This window comes from Mus pahari, chromosome 11, assembly GCF_900095145.1.
Source record: "Mus pahari chromosome 11, PAHARI_EIJ_v1.1, whole genome shotgun sequence".
In the NCBI taxonomy this organism is placed as follows: Eukaryota; Metazoa; Chordata; class Mammalia; order Rodentia; family Muridae; genus Mus; species Mus pahari.
This window is the reverse complement of record NC_034600.1, coordinates 57461536-57471495: the sequence shown is the minus strand read 5'-3', so window position 1 is coordinate 57471495 and position 9960 is coordinate 57461536. Positions and strand designations below refer to the sequence as shown.

At 41.5% G+C, this 9960-nt stretch overlaps 1 long non-coding RNA gene across 1 annotated transcript in view; it reads left to right on the top strand.

Moving 5' to 3' along the window:
• Positions 1-4913: 4913 nt before the first annotated feature.
• LOC115065007 overlaps positions 4914-9960 on the top strand; it is a 57715-nt gene continuing 52668 nt past the window's right edge. Inside the window, exon 1 of the long non-coding RNA XR_003844817.1 lies at positions 4914-5032. This is a non-coding gene — a long non-coding RNA (uncharacterized LOC115065007). The remainder of the gene's footprint in view (positions 5033-9960) is intronic.

Below are 9960 nucleotides of genomic sequence, written 5' to 3'. Positions count from 1 at the left end.
ACATGGGAAACAACAAACCAAATATACTATTCTAAATAGCTCAAGATTGAGAGAATTGTATCATTATGCTTTTACCGATTAAACCAAAAAACAAAAGGATGCTCGTAACCTCTTTGTGATTATACGTTTATTGCTCTTTAAATTGCTCGGATTTACAGATCATTCCATCACTACTCTCTGGTCAGAAGGTTATTTATCACCCTCACGCCTGCCCCTTGAGGCTTGCTGTGATCCTGAGCTCTTAATGGGGATGAGTGGGCTAGTGCCTGATTCTGGGGGCTTCAGAGAAGCTCTAGAAGGTAGTCACGGTGTATGCAGAAATCATAATTTCAGGCTGGGCAGCCAGAGAGAGGGAGGGAGGAACTGCACCACTGCCTTGTTCCAGAAAATAGAGCTTGAGAGCCATACCCTGCCCCTGAACTGGCCAAAGTGGCAAATACTACCTCAGCCACTCCTGACACTCATCCACCTGACCAACTGCCTCCAGAACCCACATGAATCCAAAGAAGGGGCTGGGCTTCAGTGATAGCCTCCCCATGAAATAAAGCTCCCTAGGTCACAATAGGGGGTTAGGGGTCATAACTACTCAAAGTAGGTCATTCTCGCCTTCTAGGCAGAGATAACCCAGTCCACCAGTGTACCAGCTGTGTCTCAACTGTCTTCTACAGAGGATTCTTTGAGCCCCCGCAAGCTTTGGTTCAAATGTAGACAGCGCATCAGACTGTGGTCCCGATTGACCTAACCCAGTGATCTCCTCTACAGACCAGGAGGAAGTTCTGGAGGACAACAGCCCGTCTAAGGACACATCGGTGGTGAAGACACAACTGTGCGTCAGAGTAGCCCAGGACAGTGTCTCAGTGGGAGGTGTTCCAGAAGCTGCACCTAGCCTTGTCTTTCAGGCTTGAGCCGTCTCCTCCTTAACTGTAAACCTTCCTCTCTGGACTTGCAGCCCTGTCTAACTCCTAACTACTGTTTCATCCCTACCATCCATGCTGGTACTTCTCAAATCTAGCTTCCCACTAAAATAAACCAAGAGGCTCTTAGAAATACCAGTGTGTCAGTCCCATCATTCCCTGGGCATTCCGTCATAATGCCCAGGACACTGGGGCACTAGAAGCTTCCAGGAGTCTCCACCAGGATGAGTGAGGGCTAGAGTCATTGATCATACTCTCCACAGCCTGAGAGGAATAAACAGTCATAGCATGATATGTGGATAGCACATGCTGGCCAAACACTACTATAGTTTAGCTCACTGACTTCTCTCAGCAAACCTCTCTTTTCTATTTTACAGAAAAATCAGAAGGGTCACACCGTGGGAAAGGTGTCATTGGGAACAGACCCCACCAGTCTTCTAATCTGTACTCTCTACCTTCTTACAAAGCAGCACAGGGAGGTGAGCATAGACTACCAATTCCCCAACCGCCAGGGAGCTGTTCGTAACAAAGCAAGAGTCCCGGAGTGTCCTGAGTTGATTGTGTGCATCCCACAGACAAGGTAGTGTAAGGCCCCCTACACTTGTGAGTATGAATTTATTTTGAAATGATCTTTTCATAGATGCTATCAATAAAATCCTTGGAGAAGATGACGAGGGGGATCAGGGCGATGCTTTCAGAAGCCAAGAGACACCCAAAATTGCCAGCAAGCTGCCCAGATTTGAGCAGAGGCACAAGATGATCACCCATCCCCGTAGGTCCCTCAGCAGGAACAACTTCACTGACATCTTGATCTCCGACTTCCCGCTTTCAGAATGTGACAAGAAGATTCTTTCTCTATGGCACTTCACTGCAGCAATCTTCAAGTAAATAAAGATGTCCTGTGTTATAAGTTGAAGAAAAACAACAACAACAACAAAAAAAAAAAAAACAGGAACAACAGTTCTCTGTGGTGTAGCACAGCAAGGCCAACTATAGTCAGCAGCATTTAATGGTCTATTTCAGAATAGCTAATGGAAAATATTTTAATGTTTCTAACATAAAGAAATAATAAATGTTTAAGATGATAGATATGTCTATTGTCCAGATATGTATTTGTTGTATACATATATTACATTTTACTCTATTTCCTAAGTATGTACAATTACTATGTATCAATTGAAAATCAATCTTAAAAGCCTGCAGACTCCCCAGAAGATGCTGTACCCAGATTCAGGCCCTGCATGATTGGCTTTGCTGGGCACTGTGGTACACGTCCTTAATCCCAGCATCCAGGAGCCAGAGGAAAGCAGATCTCTATGAGTTTGAGGCCAGCATGGTCTACAAAGTGAATTCCAAGCCAGTCAGAACTATGTAGAGAGACCTTGTCTTACAAAGTAAAAGAAAAAGAAAGAGAAAAAGGAAGGAAGGAAGGAAGGAAGGAAGGAAGGAAGGAAGGAAGGAAGGAAGGAAGGAAGGAAGGAAGACATGGATGCATGCCCCCATCCCTCACCCAGAAAGTTTCTCCAGTTGGTAACCTCTTAAAAGGAAAGTTTAGTTTTCTTGAGGAAATCTCAGTGGAGAAACCACCTACTCCTAAGGATAGGCTGCATGCCCAGCAGGAGGTGGCATCTTTGGGGGTTCCTTATCTCATAAAGTCTTGCCAGGGCATTTTTAAAATTAATTTTTATTTTATTTTATTTTATTTATATTTCTCTCTCTCTCTTTATCTTACAGGCCCTTTCAGTGTATATTATGATCTCCAGTTTAGCGTTTTTATAGGATTCTTGAGTGTGCAAACAAGGTCTCTGTGTGTAGCTGTTTCTTCAGTTCCTTAATTTCTCTTTGTTTGTCCTATCTCTGTGTTAGGTTTTGTTTTATCTTATTATATTATATTACTATCACTAAGAAGCCAGTTTGTTTTCTAATGAGAGACAGAATGAGGTAGATCTGGGTGGGAGTGGTAGGACAGAACTGGGAAGCGTAGAAGGAGGGCAAACCACAATCAGGATATATTACTGAGAACAATATATTTTCAATAAAAGGAAGGAAACAAGCCCCTGCCGATTACTGTCTTATACCCGAGGAGATGGTAGTTTGATGATTTAGCCAACTGCACAAGTTCAAGAATGATGGATGTCAAACCTGCTTCAAAGAGTACCTGGTATTTCAATTTAGCTATTTTTTCCTTTACTCTCATATTTCCCATTAAATTGGCTTAAGCCTGAGCTTATTATTAAATATTTCTTGTGGTTATCATCTCATACATCTCTTAGGATGTCTCTGTACATTCAAAACTAGTATTCAAAAATACAGACTTAGCTGTGACTCTTGTCTATGGTTTAAATATCAACAACAACTGGAATCTCCTACCTCCTTGTAAAAGATGGAGTCCCAGTTATGTATGGCTGGCTTGGGCTCTGAGAGGTCTCAGAGGATGTATGTGGACTCTGGACTCCTAAAATATACAGGAATGCCCCACACACACACCCTGCATCCTGCTTGTCTTTCCTCCAGGAGTCCAGCCAGGATGTTGGTGCAGCTTGTAGTATAAGCAGCAAGGATGTAGGTGTATAGGAGTGTATGTGTAAGACCCGGTCTGGTAGCTCAACCTTGCATGCTGGAGGCAAATATTGGTTTAGCCTTACAAAGGAGGCTGTTGTGAGATGTGTAGGTGCCCTGTGGCCTCCCCTGCTGTGCTTCAACATGGTCTGGGTCCAAAGAGATCAGTTATGGTCTGTCAGTAGACAGTCAAGGGTTGTGCTGGCTTCAACGTCTCTTTATATCAGGGCCAACTTAAAGAGTAGCTAATGAAGGAGACTATTTGGCCGATTTTCAGAAACATTTGATGAGTAGCCCACTTTCCCTAGTCCTTCTGGATTAAAAAAAAATACTTCTTGTACACAGTTGAGTGAATTCAGAGATTCTACAATAAAAGCTTTATCCTTTTGATTGAAAATATAGATGTATCAAACTACAAACAAAATTAAACTCATCCCTCAGAAGAGATCATTTAACCGGGTTAGTCATTAATACCTAAGCCTTCTCCAGATATTTTCCTGAGAAGTTTTCTTTAGAGAAATTTTTAAAGAATGAGTTGGATCAGGAAGCTAGCATTGTCTCTAGATAGGAGATGTTGCCATTCGCAGAAAAGGCAATCCGTGCTTGCTGGAAGACTCTCACAAGCATGGTCTCCGTTTGCTAATACAGGGGAAGCTTGGAAGAGGAGCCTGGAAGCACGGTGCTCAATGAGTCAAAGGTGCCAAGGTTTGTTGATTTACATGGTTCAGGGAGTGACCCTGATCTGGTCAGCATCAAAATCTGAGCAATGATCTGTTTCTATGACCAAAACAGGGTAGTGAGAAATCGATGTGCAAAGACCAGCACTTAAGTAAAAACCTTTACAGTGAAAAGTGCAACTTCCTGTTGATTACATAAGTTATACTATTAAATGAACAACACCTTTTCTGTAGGCAATAGACAAGAAGTCAAATCTGATTAGAGAGAAGTTTGTCTGTGTGTGTGTGTGTGTGTGTGTGTGTGTGTGTGTGTGTGTTGAAGGGAAATTGTTGAATGTCATCAAGCATTTGTGTTAGTCAAGGACTAAACAGAAAAACAGAGCCATGCTTGCTATTTCAACAGAAAGAATTTAATAGAACATGTTCAACCAACATAATGCTTCATGTTGTCTGAATTTAGAAGCTGAGAGAAGCGGCTCTGCAGAAAGATTTGTGGGGGAAGACACTAACCAACTAAAGACGCCACCTCTGCTGGGACCCAATGAGACACATTTTGGAAATATGAACAGGTGCTGACTCAGAGCTAGCAGCTGCCAAGATGAAGGCAATTGATCTAATGACATGAACTGCAAACAAAGGGAACAACGAATGAACCTATTTACTCTCTAGCATCTTCTGGTACTCCATTAGTTAAAGAATCAATGAATCTTGTGAAATCCAAGTCCCTGTACCCTGGAATATCATTTTGAAGGCTGAGTCAGAACCAAGCAACTACTGCTCAGTTTCAATGACCTGAGGCTCTAACCTCTTCCTTAGGAATGTTCCTGCTACAAGGAATCCATGCTCTGGTTCTTGGGAAAGCAATGAAGACACATCTGCCAGGTATGCTTTCCTACTTTCTTTCATAAATGCTATTTAGGTTATTTCTATTTTCCTATTCATTTGTTTCTTCACACAAAGCAGATGAACACTGTCCAGTGCTATCTCAAAAACAAGGTGTAAATAGATACCAGAAGTTGACCTCTGGCTTCCACATGCATATACAAATATGTGTATATGTACATACATACATACATGTGTATGGGCACACACAAACATACACATGCACACACACAGATTGATTTTTATTGGCAGCTATACACCAGAAATTCTAATACTCTTGTAATTGTTCAGTCCACAAACCATCCAGCACTCTCAATCTGTAGCTGAAGCTCTGGAAGATTACCAGGGAGCCACTGATCTTCAGCCCATGTTAGAAAGCTGAGAAGCTGCGGTCTGATGTTGTTGGAGGGTGGCAACAGCAGTAGCAGCAAGGGTAGACACTCACCAACAAGAAGCAGAGGCAGGTAAACCGGCAGAGGTAAACCAGCAAGCAACATGGCCTTTGCAGAACTTCGTATCAGGCTCACTCATTAGAGAGTGATACCTGCTCCAGAGAAGAGTCTTCTCCCCCAGTTAGTCCTTTCTGGAAATGACCTCATGGACCTGCCCAGAGGTATTAGTTGATTCCAGATCTCATTGAGTTGACAACATTAACCACCATATTAGACCTAATATAATTATGAAGGCTCTCAGGTCGGATACTGTGGTGACACACTAGCAGGCCAGAAAGTATAAATCACTACTGCAGTTTTGAGTTCATAGCCTTCAGGCTGAACTTCTTGCTTGTTGGGGACCTCTGCCTTCCTCGTAAGGCCTTAAGCTGATTAGATGAAGCTGGTTTGGTTTCATTTCTGTTGCTGTGATCAAACATACTGATGGAGGCAAGTCAGTTGAAGAAACGGTTTATCTAGCTTATGGTTGTAGGTTATAGGTTTAATAATGATTGCATGGAGGTCAAGGCAGGAACTGAAAGCACAGGTCCACAGTCAAGAGTAGAGAGAAAGGAATATGCCCATGCTGCAAGCAAGCTGCTACTCAGCTAATCCTCATCAATCTTGCATGGTTCAGGGCTCAAAACAAGGGAATGACACCACCCATGGTGAGCTGGGTCCTTCTATATCAATCAACGATCAAAACAGTCTCCCACAAACCTGCCCATAGGCCAGTCTGATCTAAGCAAGTCTCCATCCAGGCATTCTTCCCAAGTCATTATAGGTCGTGGAAACTGGAAATTTAAAACTAACCATCACATGGACTTATTAGATTATGAAGGTGTCTTAGTTTCTTTTCTATCACTGTGGCAAAATAGTGACCTTGGCAACTTATAAAAGAAGGTTTAATTGGGTTTATGATTGCAACACGCTAACGTTTATAATGGCTGAGCAAAAGCATGATGGTAGGTGGCTAGAACAGCCTCTGAATATTCACATCCTGATCTATAGGCAGGAGGCACAGATCACACTGGGGATAACAAGTGTTTTGAAACCTCAAAGCCCATTCCTAGTGATATGCCTCCTTGAACAAGGCCACACCTCCTATTTCTTCCCAAACAGTTCTACCAACTGGGGACCATATCCTACACGTATGCTTTATGAGCCTATGGAAATCCCTTCTCATTAAAACCACCAAAGAAGGATAATGTAATTTATCCAAAAACTAACAATTTAAATATCAGTCACATTGAAAAAAAAAAAACCTTCATATCAACCTCTACATTGGTGTATGACCAAGCAACTGGGCACTATAAGCTAGCCAAGTTGACTCATAAAATTCATATTTTAACAAGTAAATCAGGGGATGCGAAGATGGCTTAGCTGCACAAGCTCAAACATCCTTAGAGTTTCAAACACATTTTCACCCATTAGGAAGTTCTGTCTATGATCCATCCCCCCTAATATGTTCCTATCCTCTGATCATTGTTCTCCAAAACGATTCTCATTCAGTTATGCTTCTCCAGCTTGTCCAGTTCATTTTCCTGATGTTAAGATACATTTCCAAGCTGTTTATTTATAATTTAGCATCATCTATATGACAGGTAAATTTTATTTGGGGCCAGACAAACATTATTCTCTTCCTTCCTTGTAAAAAACCATCTCCTTCTCCTTCTTCTGTCTTCCATAGGTAAGTCATGGTGTGTGTGTGTGTGTGTGTGTGTGTGTGTGTGTGTGTGTGTGTGATATTTTGTGGTATGAGAGACTCTCTCAGGATGCCTTTGAGATAGATCCTCCATGATAAAACTTGAACAGATAAAGAGAAATGTACCTTTCCTGTCTCGTCACTGAATGCTATAATATTTACCTGTAAAGTGAGACAGTACAGAAACACATAGGATTCTAGAACAAGATGATGGAAGATGCTTTTCCTGATGGCATCTATAAGCCACTGAACTAGCCGGTCCTAAAGCCACTCTGTAGTCTTCTGTGAGTGGCATGTGGGTTCTATGTTGATAATTTGAGATGTACTACTCTAACTCACCATCTTATTCCTAAATGCTCTTCATACAGCTGTCTTTTCAACTGCGATGTTGCTAGGAATAGAAATACCATGGTTGCCATGGTACCTTGTTCTGCAACTGATGCATCATAAGCATTTCATCAATCCCCATCAAGACAATGTATTGAAAATATAAAATAAGTTGATTGATTAATAGTGAACTGGTTTAAGACTGCCTAAGGTTAAATTGTGTGTGTGTGTGTGTGTGTGTGTGTGTGTGTGTATCCTAAGATATATAATATAGGTAATATGATAAATATATACATATATATGTATATATATATATATATATATTCCTGAGATCTACTCTATATATGTATATACACACATATTTAGATTATATTTTATTAATTAATTAATTTAAAAATAGGTGAAGGAAATTCTTCCATACTTCAATACCCACCCCCAAATACTTCTTGCAGAAGCAGAGCAATTTCTCACTCTTTCTTCCTGGAAGCCTCCAGATGTTTCTCTCCACAGACACAAATCTCTGCCTCCAGCCAATCATTTTCTTCCTGCGGCCTTCCCAGCCTCCTCTGAGGTTTCCCTGGCACCACAAGGCAGGGTTCGGCCAGTAGATGTAAGGGGCAAGCCACTTCTGAGGCTGGCCTTCAACAACATAAAGGGAGACCGCATGATCTTTCCTTTCCTCAAACACTGACTTGGGAGACTATGTATTCCGTATGGTGGAGCTGTGATGGCCGGGCCTCAGCAGCCTAGATTCCTGAGAGGCCGGCTGTAGATGATGTTTTGCTGACCCTAGAAGACATGGACTCTGGTGAAGGTACTCCGAAGTGTCTTCATTAGTTTGTCACTATAGGCATCAGCTAATAGACACCCTTAACTAGCTGTCTTGTCTCTTGGATGCTCTCAGAGTACTAAACTTTTAACCTTAAGATTTCCAAGTTGAAAATTGTATTTATCTGTTGTGTTCTTTTACTAAGTTTTTTTTTTCTTACTGGTATGTATATGCCATAATGAAAAACCATTTCTCATTACTGTACTCTTTTTTTTGAGACACGGTCTCATGTAACCCAGGCTGCTTCCAAACTGGTTATCTAACCTAGGCTGCCCTTGAGTTCCTGGGGCTTGTGTGTCTACCACATTATTGATATAGGCATTAGATAACACACCTGCCTCATTATTGTATTTTTAATACTCCACATAGTGCTAGATATAATAAATCTAGTACACATTTGCTAATGAATAAGTGGGCAGTGTATGGGCATATAGGAATTAATTTCAGACCCACCTGAGTTTGAGTCCCAGATCCTTGATGTTCAAACTTGGCTACCTCAATCATGCTAAGCTTCCATTTCTCATTAATAAAATGAAATAAGTAACTTAAAAGAGTTGCTAAAAAGCTTTAAATGGATATCTAATCTGTCTCTATAGCATCAATCCTGAGGTGTGCTATCAACAGTGGCCATTGTTAATTAGAAGTTATTAAGAAGGCAATGTCAAGTCAATGTAAGTTTTGCTATACTTCACACAAATGATTTACCAATTATAACGTGAATCAAGAACCAAAATGAAAAAGAAAATGTTTGTTTAGCTTGCAGAGTAAAACAACCTCTTTCTGATTATTTGAGTTGACAGTGAGAAATTTCACTTTGTCAAATTCATTTTTAGAGATGACTGGGCATTGGTGTTCAATAGTTTGGGAGCCTAATTCAATTTAAAAGTATATCCTTAATCCACTTCATTTCTTAAAGTTTGTATTTGAAAAAATTAGTGATGGCTCTCTGTATAGAAACAAAGACACACATCCTAGGGGGAATAAAGCTAAGTTTATGAAAAATCCATATGAATCTTTGAGTCTGCCTTCAGGATTAATCATCCGATTCTGCCAATAATTGCGCAGCTCCGTCTTGCCTGCTTTCATGGTTTGCCACAGTCTGTTCCAGGACTTTGCAAATAAGTATTAAGGAGCAGAATGTTTCCACATGAGTAATGCTGATGCTAGACACCCCACCCGAACCACAAGGGGAGCAGATCTGGAGCTGGCGTCCCAGATACATTTCTTTATTCCCAGCCTTAAACTAGACAATAAAGGAAAGCCTCTTGGATCATAAACCTGGAGTCTCCCCAGCGGTGTCCCATCGGTCCCTGTCTGCTGCTGTGGCACGCAGCTCTCATCTTTCACCACTGACAGCCTCATTTGTCTGCATACTTTTCCACCTTCCAAGGCAGCACCCCTGGCTGGCCCATTTAGGATGGCCTCTGATGCAAAAATCAGGTGATTTTTATGTGCTTAGTGGAAATGTGTACTGGCTGAGAGGTTACATGTTTTATAAGCACTAAGGGCACCCAGGGATTTTCGGAAAAGCCACAGTCCACTTAACAGAATTCTTCCACCTTACTGGGTTGAACAAACAATGGCCCAAAAAGAAGAAATACCATAGCCTAAGATACCGCTCTGCAGTAGCAGCACC